The following is a 12,298-nucleotide window of genomic DNA, read 5'->3' on the forward strand; positions in this document are numbered from 1 at the left end:
GGTTAGAGATATGGTACCCAACTGATAGTGCTGTTATCTTGCAGGTAGAAGTCTGTGGAATTTGTGAATCTATAGTATAGGAGAAGTCCAGGCTCCATGTACAGGAGAAAACCTTAGGGCCCAGTTTACACTTACTGTGTTTTTAAGATCCTTAGGAATTTTTTGAGTGAATTTCTTGGAAAGGGAAGAAAAACTTTGTAATCTTGGGTAACTTTGTCTTCTGAAGCTGCTTTTTTTTTTAAAGAAAAATTTTAGGTGGGCGCTGGTGGTACACACTTGTGATCCCTGTACTATGGGAGCCTGAGGCAGGAGAATCACACATTTGACCCCAGCCTGGGAAACTTAGTGACTTAGTGAGATCCTGTGTCTGTGTGAAGGCCTTGGGTTCAATTCTCAGTACTGAAAAGAAAGAAAGAAGGAAGCAAGGAAAGAAAGAAAGAACCTTAAAATTAAAGTTTTTCTTGTCCCCTTTCTCCTACCTTTACTTCTTCTATCCTATCTCAACACACTGACCTGATGTGCATGGGGCAGAGTCCCTGTTCATCCAACAGACAGGACAAGTACCTTCATGGTTGTCAGAGTCTTCCTGGACCTGGAGATTCGACAGAGCACAGGATCTCCAGGTGCCTCTACATGCAATGCTGCTATCTTTGTGAGGAAGTATATGATAAAGAAAAATCCCAAATGCCCAATGTCAATTTAATAATAATGTGCTCAAGGAAGATACATCTGGTTAGGGAAACCAAGCTATTGGGCAAGAGACAGTAGAGAAGGTAGGCAGCAAAGTCCTGTCTCTGTTTTGGGTAAGGGCACATGCAAAGGCCCTGGGGCGAGGTCTGCTGAAAGAGCAGGCCAGGAGCATGGGAGGGGGTGAGGTGGGAGAGTGGGTGCTCTTGGCATCTAGTGAGGAGAGACTGGGGTGCTGTTAACTACAAGGCCCAGGATGGCCCACCGTGAGAAGGAGCCAGTCCCAAACGTAAGGACAGAGGGAAGCTGGAGGCAAGGTGAGGCCTTACGGGAGGACGGGTTGCAAGGAGGGGCCCGGAGGCAGCAAGGCTGGGAAAAGGCGTCACACCTGTCACAGGTGCTCCCGAGCAGGGAGCTGCCCCGGAGGATGGCGAGAAGGCAGATGTCTGGTGACCGTAAAGGAAGCCGTGGTGACACACTTGTCGGAGGCACTGTACACTGCGTGGAGGTGAGCACTTGGTGTGAATTTCAGAGCAAGGCTGATTGGATCCACGTCTTGGCTTTGCTGCTTGTTTCTGAGAAAGGGGAGAAAGGCCTGTGACTCCCCACAGGCTCCTGTTTGGAGCAGCTGCCCCAAGCAGCCCAGGTGCGCCAGGCACCCGAGGCTGTGATGAGAGATATTTGCTTCAGGTGCAGCAGAGTTCAGACACAGGCCTGCCTCCCTCCACGTGACTCCACCACTCTGCAGGCTCCTCAGCTCTCCAACCCACGGTCACCTTGTATAAGCAAGCTCCTGCCGGTCAGCTGGACTTGGTCATGCGCTGTGCTTATCAGCGTAAGTCCTGATAAAGCTTCTCCTCCATGCCAGCTTTGGTTACTCATGGTTTCCCTTTAGTAGAGCATGCGCAGCTGGTGCACTACCAGCTGGTAAGGCTGCTGATGCTGAAAGCCACCTGTTAGTACTGAGGTGGCCAGCTGTCAGAGAACAATAGAGAACAAAGGATGGCCAGGAGTCATCATCTCTGGTGGCCAGAAGAATTCCTCAGACCTCTAGTAGCTGCTGGCTCAGAGTAGCAAGGAGCTAATAGCTTCTGGCATGCAAAGCCCAGGGCTATTAAAACTAAAAGAATTAAACTTTGCCAATTCATGATTTCTGTACAAATTGAGCAAGAAGCTCAGTGGGTTGATATCATCTTGGAAGCTGGTATAGAAACCCTTCCCTTTGGTTTTTCTTTTCAATTTTTATTTTTTTATTAGTACAGTAAGTCCTTGACTTACTTACAAACGAGTTCTCTTCCGGAAGAACATTCCTAAGTCAGATTGGTTCGTAAGTCTGACTAAGTGAGTCTTACACGTGTTTGACACAAATATACAATGTAAAGCATAGAAAACTACACATGTCCACCGCCTGCCTCGCAAGCTAAGGACCCGAGTTCAATCCCTGGTACCCCCCAAAAAAAAGAAAAAAAAAGAAAACTACACATGGTCCATGATCTTTAGAACTGTGCCAATGGTTGAGAGATTCATGTTACAAGAACAAGCGACGACTACCATCTTTTTGCCTTGGTCCAGTCTCTTGAATATTTTCACTTTCGTTTCCATGGTTGCTGCTTTGCCCTTCCTAGCAGTCCCCTACACATCACCACTGCTTTTCCTCTTGCTTCCGGACGTCCTGGGCTCTGAGCCCTGCACCACTGTTCACTGTCACACTGTACAATAAGGACCCAGCAGCACAACTGTGACACTGTCCGGCAGACGCGTGAGCTACTTCCACGATTTGTTCTCATCTGTGAGTGTTCGAAGTTCAAGATCAGTTCATATCTGTGAAACTTCACAACTCCAATGTTCATATGTGTTTGCGTTACATGATCACATTCTTTGTGGGGAATTGGTCATGTACATAACATATCTTAATTCTTTTTTCACTGCCTTCCTCCCCTATCCTCTCTTGATCCCTTCCCCATTCGGATAAGATCTATCTCCCTATTTCCTATTATCTACCTTTTATTTTGCTCTCTATTTACATTTTAAGTTTCTCATATAAGAGAAACCACGTGATATTTAAGCTTGTATTTCTGATCTATTTCCCTTAACATTATGATCTCAAGGTACACCCATTTGCCTACAGATGACTCAAGTTTATCCTTCTTTATGGCAGAGTAAGTAGCACTCCATGAGGTATAAATACCACATTTTCTTTTTTTTTTTTTTGGTATGGGGATCGAACTCGGGACCTTGCGCTTGCACAGCAGGCGGCGAAACACTGAGCTAAATCCCCAGCCCGATACCACATTTTCTTTATCCATTCATGATGAACATATAGATCATTTCCAAGCTTTAGCTATTACGAATTTTATGCTGCAATAAACAGAGGTATACACTGTATCACTGTAATATGATGTCTTAACTCTTTTGGGAAGATACCTAGAAGGGGAATAGCTAGGTCAAATGGAATTTCTATTTTTTGTGTTTTGAGGGATCTCAATATTGATTTTCATAATCGTTGTCCTAGTAGTAGTTTACATTTACCAACAATGTACATAGAAGGGTTCCTTTATCCCTGCAGCCTAGCCAGCATTTGTTATTATTTGATTTCTTTTTTTGGTACCGGGGATGGAACTCAGGTCCCTGTGCTTGTGAGGCAGGTGGCTACACCACTGAGCTAAATCTCTGGCCCATTATTTGATTTCTTGAAGATAGTCATTCTTTCTAGAGTAAGATGACATCTCAGTGTTGTTTTAATTTGTATTTCTCTAATGGCCATTGATGTTGAATGTTTCTTCATATACAGTATTTATTGGCCATTTTTAATTCTTTGGTGACGTGTCTATTCATTTCAGTTGTCCATTTTTTGATTGAGTCTTTGATTTTGGGGATCTAGTTTTTTTGTTCTTTATATATTCTAGATATTAGTCTTCTGTCCAAGGAGTAACTGGCCTAAAGTTTTCCCCATTCTGTAGGTTGTCTCTTCACTCTGTTGATTGTTTCCTTTGCGGTGCAGAAGCTTTTTAATTTCATGTGATCCCATTTGTTGATTCTTTGTTATTTCTTGTGCCATTGTGTGCTATTGGGGTTTGTTCAGAAAGTCTTTGCCTATGCCTATGTCTTCAAGAGTTTACCTATTTTGTATTCCAGCAGATGGTTTTTGTTTTAATATTTAGTTGTTTGATCCATTTTGATTTTTGTTTAATACCTGGTGAGATATATGGGTCTTCCCACCTGTAAAATGGGAATGAGGATGAAATAGGCTGTTTATGTAAAGTGCTTGCTACAGTGTCTAGCAGTCAGTCTCTAGGAGCCATGTCATTGCTGCTGGCATCTGTGTGTCCATGCTGCCAGGTGTCTTGATTTTGTTTTTTTTTGAGACAGAGTCTCACTATGTAGTTCAGGCTGACCTCAAACTCAAGGCAATCCTCCTGCCTCAGCCTCCCGAGTGCTGGGATTACAGGTGTGTGCCACCGTGCCCGGCTATGCCAGGTGTCTTAAGATGAGCACTGTGGCTTTGGAGGGTGCAGTCGCAGACAGCGCTGGAAAGCAGGGTGCAGGGCTTCCTCTGGCAGGACGCATGACATACACAGCTTCACTGCCACTGGATTGTGACAAACAAGCCTCTGCAGTGACTGAGCCAGTGTGCGCTCCCCTGGAAGATGCCTGTCACACCTGTTCTTCCAGCTCCTGCTGTACCCATCTGCTGGGTGTAAAGTGGTGTCACCTGTGGTTTTTACTGGGACAGCAGTTACTGGATGGTTTTATTTAGCATCTGCAGACATGGTTTGCAGTAGATGCTAACAGTATCTGAGTTTTGCAGATGAAGAATCGGGCTGAGAGGTCAGGGGCCCTGGCCATCCCCCTAGGCTCGGCCTCAGCTTTCCTCTGTCTCCCCTCAGGCTCAGGGCTGAGAAATAAACATGAAAAAGATGCAGGGTGACTGTTTAAAACCATTGTAAAATCTAACAAGTGTGTTCATTCTTTCATTCAACGAGTAGTTACGGAGCATCTACTCTGCACAGCTCTGTAGGTAAAACTAAAGTCCCTGTTTCCCAGGCTCATGGTCCAGTGGGGAGAGACAGCAAATAAACCTGCATCAGCAATAAGCTGTAGAAGGAAACGCAGCAGGGCCCAGGGCTGGAGAGTGATGGGACAGTGTGTGGGAGTCAGGGAGCCTTGGTCAGGGAGGGGCGTCGCACAGAGACCTGGAAGTGGGGAGGGGTGAGGCACCTGCCTGGGTGCCTGCAGGAGGGGCTTCCTTAGCACAGGGAGCAGCACATACCCGGCCTCGAGGGAGAGCCTGAGGAACCACAAGGAAGCTGTGGTGGACAGAACCCCAACACTTTCCCTGGCATCCCCGTCCTCTGGTTATTCAGTCAGATGAGAATCCAGGTGCTGCTCTGCACAGCTAGCAGATGAATGCAAGTCCCAAGGTGAATGACCCTGAGATACTGGGCTAACCTGGTGGGCCTAGTCTAATCCAGGAAGCTCTTAGGAGGACAGCGCTGTCTCTGGCAGGAGGCCAAAGGGGTTGGACACATGAGAAGTTAATGTGCCCTTGCGGAAGACAGAGGGAGCCATGGGACAAGGGATGCAAGGGGCCTCTCTAGGTTTGAGAGCTGGCTTTAGCCACCAGCCAGCGGGGATGGGGGGACTGTAGTCCTGCAGTCACAAGCAGCTGAATGCTGTCAGCTGCAGGGCTGCTCTCAGAAGGGAACTCAAGCTCCAGGTGAACACATAGCCTGGAAACACCTGGCTTTCGGCCTGAACAGAGATGGTGGCCATGCATGCTGACTCTGGGCCTCCAGGACTGTGAGCCGTGACACAGGCGTTGCTTTAGGCTGCAAAGTTTGGGCAGCTTGTTACACAGCATAGGAAGTGAACATAAAGGCCGTGTGGCTGGGCCAGAGGGCACAAAGGAGGGAAGAGGAGATGAGGCCCTTGGGGGGGGGGGACTTTGGCTTTTATGCTGAGAGACAGCAATGGAAATGTGTAACCCTCAGACTTCCCCACCATCTGCTCCCACAGTCACCTTTGCTCATTTTCCATGCATCCTTCCTTCTGTCCATGCATATGTGCATGTGAATCTGCCAGGGCTCTGCTGGGTGTGAGAGGACAGCAGCATAAAGCACTGTGTCCAGATCCAAAGACTTCAGGCAGAGCTGGGCCTAGGAACTGAAATCTGACCTTTAGAATCCATGTCCCTCCACCCCTCCGCTTTACTCTCTTCAGTGTGTCTTCCTTCTCAGGCTTCCCCACACCGTGGCTACCATGGTTCCCAGAAGCTCTGAGTCTACTTCACATCTCAGCATTTCGAGCAGAAGCACCCATCTTCCCTCTGTGGCTTCTCCAGAAGTCTTGGGGCTGATGTGCATGAGCCCAGCTGGATCGTGTGGACAACTGCAAAGCGAGCGCGAAGCCAGGATGGTGCCCACAGGAAAGACCCAGCTTTGGTGTGGAGGCCACAGAGCTCCACGCTCTGCTCGGCCAGATCACCCTGTGTTCGTTATCTCTGCATCTCATTAGATCTTGGCCCCAGCAGCGGGCACTCCAGAAGAAGGATGGAACCCCGCCTTTGCCCCAGCTGTTTACTGCAGAAATAAATAGAGAAAATCAGCTGAACAGATGCTTGCACAAATAGAGCAGCCCGGGAAGGCACAGGCAGCATGGTCTTCTTTGTAAATAGACACCGCCAAGAGGAGCTGCCAGGAAAGTCAGTCCGAGTCCCAAACAAATGTGAAGCCAGTTGGAGGTTCCCAGCCTGCGGGGAGTAGGACCCCCACGTCCATGGGAGCAGGGGAGAGTGGCCCAGGATGCTTCAGCTGTGTGGGTGCGGGTGTGCACTGACCAGTGCAGCTTCCTTGGTGTTGCCTCACGGCAGTACTGGGTGTGAGCCCTGGAGGGGAGCTGGTGGGCTTGCAAACCCCTTAATCACAATGGTGAGCCCTCTGGGGCCTCCAAGGACATTACCACTGAGCCTGGCACATGCCTCTGACTCCATGTCTCCTGTCTCCTTCTGCTCAGGCTTCTCCAGTCCATGGGCCTCTTCCCTGACCCTCAACTAGGCAGGGTACACTCCTATCTCAGGGCCTTTGCACATGCTTTTCCTTGTGTCCACAGCATGCAGCATCTCACATGGTCCTGTGGCTTGCTGTCTTGCTTCTTTAGGTTCTCAAGTGCAGTTCACAAGAGGGAAGAGCCAGCCTCCCACTTTGGAGAGGCCCTCAGGCCCCAGCCATTTAGGACCAGTGTGTCCAAGCACAGCCACTGAGGGTTCACCGTGTGTGAGGATGGGTGTAACAATGGCAGGAAGTGGTAAGAGAATCACTGATTACCAAGCGCTGGATGCAGTACTAAGGGAGGGACACGTCATCTAATTTCTTCACCAGAATCATCAGAGCAACTGTAGTGGTGACGACTCTTCGAGGAAAGCTGAGGCTCTCCCCTTCCAGATGTGGAGGCTGGAGAACTAGCCATACCATCGTCCTGCCTCTCTGCTGACCTGGACACTGAGAGCATGGAGAAAGATGAATCGATATTTGTCATCCCTACAGCAGTCCCTTGGCAAGGAAAGGGCCCAGCTTGTCTTGCCTGACTTCATTATGAAACTGAGTGATAGGGTATAATGCCAGGTGCGGCATCATTGCCTGGCAGCATAATTGCCCTGCAGGGGCAGTTCTGTTTTTCCAGAGCAGAGAAGAGTAGTTTTAATGTTTTTGGTCCATGCATGACTCAGTTTCCCCATCTGTAAAGTGGTGATAAGGGTCATTCCTGCCTTGTAGAGCTGCAAGGATTAAGTGCATTGGCAATTTACAGACATGTGCAGTAAGTATTTAATCGGGAGGATCGAGCCTTGAGGGCTTTGTATTTCTGTGACTTTGTTTACCCACCTTTAGCTCCCTGGCTCAGCATCAGGGAGTTTTGGAATCCTGAAAGTGGGAATCCTCACCACAGGTATTTTGGGAACTCTTAATTTGTTGCTGAATAAAAACAGAGCTAAAAGGGGCTTGTGGGATTGACTGTGGTCCCATTGCAGGCCCATTGTTAAATTCTCTTCATTGCCAGGCGCAAATGCTCAACCTCTATGTAATATTGCATGCTGCCTTATGCATGTGATGGCATGGGTGGCAGTCGTCTGCTTAGCCTCTGTCCCAGAGGTGGCACTATATGGACAGCATCTCTTTGCCTCTCATGCTGCTTTCCTGTAACTACATTGAAAACCATACCCACAGGTTTCACAATTGTACAGTGGACCCTTGATCTACAAACTCAATTGGTTCCCAAGGGCTGGTTGTAACTCAAGTTTGTTGTAAGTCAGTACAGCTGAGATCTGGATGTTTACCTGGGTATACATTATAGATAACAAGAGCCAGGTGAATCTTCCCATTAATTTAAGTAACTCAAGTTGTTTGTATATCAGGCCGATTGTAACTCGAGGGTCCACCGTAATTAGTTTTACATGTGCTGGTGGTGCAAGTGGCTGGATCCCTGGGACTCAGCTGTTCCATCTCAGAATGATTGTTGTCACTCAAGTTCATTTGCCAGTGCCAGGTTTTCTCATGAGCAAGTTGGTTTCAAGAAGAAATATGATCAGCAATTCAGACCTGCTCAGTCGACTCATTAGCGTGGAGTCCAGACGGGTCACTTGTGGGGAAGAAAATAGGGGCAGGCAGAGGGACGGTCGGCACACTTCTAGTTGGAGAACTTCTCTGATTGGCTCACAGTCATGGGGCTTCCGGTGTGCCATCACTTCTATATCTACCACATTTGATGTCAAGTTGGTTTGACACCTCTTTCTTTTTTTTTTTATGGTGAAAATAATGTCTATTTAGAATTAGGCAGCTGGACTCAGTTTGATGATCCCAATTTTGTTGGCAACATCCAAAGCATCATCATCAGGAGCCAGTAGAACATACGCCTTCTTCTCTCCATCAGGCCTGATTAGGGTATTGACCTTGACCACCTCAATGTCATAGAGCTTCTTCACAGCTTGTTTGATCTGGTGCTTGTTGGCCTTGACATCCACAATGAACACGCGTGTGCTGTTGTCCTCTATCTTCTTCATATCTGACTCTGCGATCAGGGGGAACTTGATGATGGCATAGTGGTCAAGCTTGCTTCTCCTGGGGGCTCTTTTCCGAGGGTATTTCGGCTGCTGCCGAGTCGCAGTGTCTTGGGGCGGCTGAAGGTGGGTGACGTGCGGATTTTCTTCTTTTTGTGGCTGTGGATGCCTTTCAGCACTGCTTTCTTGGCTTTCAAAGCTTTTGCTTTGGCTTCAGCTTTGGGAGGGGCAGGAGTTTCCTTCTTCGCCTTTGGCGCCATCTTGGTAAAAAGCTGACACCTCTTTCAAAAGTGGCTTGAGGGCTGGGGATTTAGCTCAGTGGTTCTGCTGCCTGCCTCCCAAGCACAGGGTCCTGAGTTCAATCCCTAGCACCAAAAAAACAAAAAAAAAACCCCAAAGTGGCTTGAGGCTCACCAGTCATGAGCAGAATCCATGCCATTAGCCCAACTTCCTAGCCCTTTGGTTTCCTTAGTGGTTAGTTGGGGGGTAGCCCCACACTGCCATGGTTGTGTTTCCATCTGAGTTCTGCTGTTTCCTAGCTGTATAACTGAGAAAAGTTTCAATCTCTTGGGGCCTCAGTTTCTCTGCCTGTAAGATAGGGATGATGGGGTGGGGTGGTACACATCTAGATGTCCCCTAAAGCCTCGTGGGATCACAGGCAGGCTCATTGCAAGGTACCTGGATGACAGACGCATCATAGCTGACTTGTCAGCTCTGTGGTCTGGTTGGGAGAGGCAGGATGCTGTGGGTGTGACTTGGAAGACTGTGTCTCCCTTCCGGCTCCTTTGACTCCCTGCTTCCTGTCTGCCATGCTGTGAGCGGCTCTGCACTATGCCCCTCTGCCCTGCTGTCCTGCCTTGGAGCCAGCCCACCATGGATTTAAACGTGAGCCAAATAAACCTTGCCTTCCTTTTAGCTGCCAGTGTGGGGTATTTTGTTCCAGCAACAATGGAAAATGACTAAGACAGGTACCTACCTTGCAGGATTTTATGTGAATTAAGTGAGTTAATACGGTAAAGAGCTCTGAACAGCACCTGGCCTACAACGGTGTTCTGTAAATATCAGCTGTGTGATCAGAGCTGCTAATCCAGCATTATCTTCCAGCTGCAGTGGAAATGCCAGGCAGCAGGAGCAATGCTCAGGTTCTATTTCTGTGTCCACCCATCAGTCTGATCATGGGATCTGTCTTTTTTGGTCAAAAGTTACCTTTGGCCTTCCTCAAGATTCTGGATTTTGTTAACTCTAACATCAGCTTCTCCTCCCTAGAACTTGGGAGTGCTCTGCTCCATTCTTGGGCTGCAGTCTCTCCCGTCATGCTCTTCCGTGTTCACCCAGGGCACCCGCTCCTGCCCTCAGCCATGACCTTGCCTTGTCCCTTCCTGGGAATGGCTTGCCCACGAGGCCCTCTTTATCCCTCTCACACTCACTCTCCCTGCCTCTCTCCCCGCAGTTCCCAGCCCCTTGGGCTGCCATGGGTGCTCAGATCTGGGAGACCCCAATGCCATCTCAGCGTCTCACCTGAAAGCAGAGCTAATGGGTCACGGGAACCCCAGGACCCCTTTCCTTCCAGTGAAGGTCTTCAGAATATAACTCCAAAAATGCTGATGAGAACGTTACAGAGAGAATCACAAAACATCATGTAAACACATGAAAGAAGACTGAATAATTGGGGGCCGGGCCTCGTACATGGATGCAGGAGACAATGTTACTGAGACAAGAGAGTGTCCGCATGCACTGAGGTCCAAGGGAATTTCAACAGTCATTTTTGGTTGTTGCATTTTTAATGGAATTTGACAAATTGATGCTAAAACTCATTTGCTAGAACAAGAGCTGTGAATAACTTCGATAGCTTAGAGGAGCCTGTGGGGAGGATTTACCCTGCCAACATCACCTGTGGAGAGATCAATACTCTAGTTATTGAGAGGCGGAGTACTGACACACAACAGAGAAATGGGGGAAAGAAGAAGGGAAACTTGCTGCATGACTCAAGTGACATTGACAATGATGGGAAAGGATGGGCTATTCCAAAAATAATACTGCTGGGACAACTGTTTTTCCATGTGCTATGAAGAAATTCACTCCTTCCATGTATCACAAGCAAAACTCATTCCAAGACAGACTAAAGACCTACATAGGAAAAACAGACTTCAAGAAAAAAACCTGAAGAATATGACTTTGGGGAAAGGGATGACTTCTTAAATACTCTTAGGGAGGAAGAGAAAGACTGTGTCCAGGCTGCGGGTTCTGGACTCACCTCTGCAGCCACTACCCGCAGCGTGACCCTTCACGTGCTGGGTCATCCCCCCGTGCCTCCACTCATAGAAGGTGGGCCTGTATTTTACTTTTTCTTTTTTCTTTCTCTGTACTCCTGGGGATTTAACCCAGGGCCTTCACACTGAGCTAACTCCCCAACCCCTTTTTTATTTTTTATTTTGAGACAGGGTCTTGCTAAGTCACTAAGTTGCCCAGGCTAGGCTCAAACTTGTGGTCTTCCTGTCTCAGCCTTCCAGAGTGCAGTGATTACAGGCATGTGCCACAGGGCCCAGCATGTTGTCCCTGTTCTTTAATCCACCCATAACCCATGTAAGCTGTGATCCGCTGGCAGGTTGCTTCTGAGTGACACAGTGACGAGAGTCCTATGCCATCTGTGTGTGTAGGGGAACTAGGTGAGACACATGTTTAAAAGACACTCAGTACCACCCCCTGTGCCCATGGGCGCTGAGGACACCCTTCCACCTGGTGGCTGCCACAAAGCCAGTGCTCATTAGAGGGCTTCACGGGACCCACCCCACAGGCCAGGCTCTGGCTAGTGGTCAGCATGCATCTGCTCACTGAGTCCTCACAAAGGCCTCGTCATCCTCATTTCATGCACCAGGAAAGTGAGGCTTGGAGAGTTTACAGAATTGGCCAAAGGTCCGCAGCAGGAAAGTAGGGGGATCTGGGATCTGAATCCAGACCTGCCTGTCTCCAGAATTCCAGAGCTTATCCCTCCTTTTTGAGACATTTCTTGGTGTTCCCTGCAGGTGGACGCCCTCACATGGGAGCCACAGCCCTGTGGGGTGGTGTGGCCCTCAGGCTCCTGCAGAGTCCAGCTCAGGCCTCGTGCTGTGACACTTGCCTCGTGTGCTCCCTAGAGAGGCAGGAAGAGCCAAAAACCCCTGGCTCCAAGGCCTCGCTAATAGAATTAGAATGTTCTTGTCGGGAAGGATTTCTTTAGGAGATAGCCAAGCAAGCCACGTACGCAGCTGCGGGAGCAAGGGACTAATGCAATGTACCACTGCGATCCATCTCCTTGGGGAAGTTTCGATCATTTCCGATGTCTTCACACTTTCTTCCTGTGTTTCTGTCCTGCCTTTTCTTCTGAGGCCACTCTTGGTGTCCTCCTGCAAGGTCTCCATCACTGGAGCAGCAAGGGTGTGAAGTGCTGAGCAGAGGAGCTGCCTGGCTCTGGGAGGGGCCCCGTGGTCCTCCCTGATCTCCTTCCCATCGCTTGCTTAGCACATTTCCATGGACGCTGGAGAAAGCTGCGGTCAGAAACTGCCATTTCTGTTCACTTTAAAA

At 48.7% G+C, this 12,298-nt stretch overlaps 1 pseudogene; it reads right to left on the reverse strand.

Annotated features, from left to right (window-relative positions):
* Positions 1-8,509: 8,509 nt before the first annotated feature.
* Positions 8,510-8,997, reverse strand: LOC101705845 (large ribosomal subunit protein uL23 pseudogene; annotated as a pseudogene).
* Between the last annotated feature and the right edge of the window lie 3,301 nt (positions 8,998-12,298).

This window comes from Heterocephalus glaber, unplaced genomic scaffold (genome assembly GCF_053883595.1).
Source record: "Heterocephalus glaber isolate CG9 unplaced genomic scaffold, H.glaber_assembly_v1.0 deba00001673, whole genome shotgun sequence".
Classification (NCBI taxonomy): Eukaryota; Metazoa; Chordata; class Mammalia; order Rodentia; family Bathyergidae; genus Heterocephalus; species Heterocephalus glaber.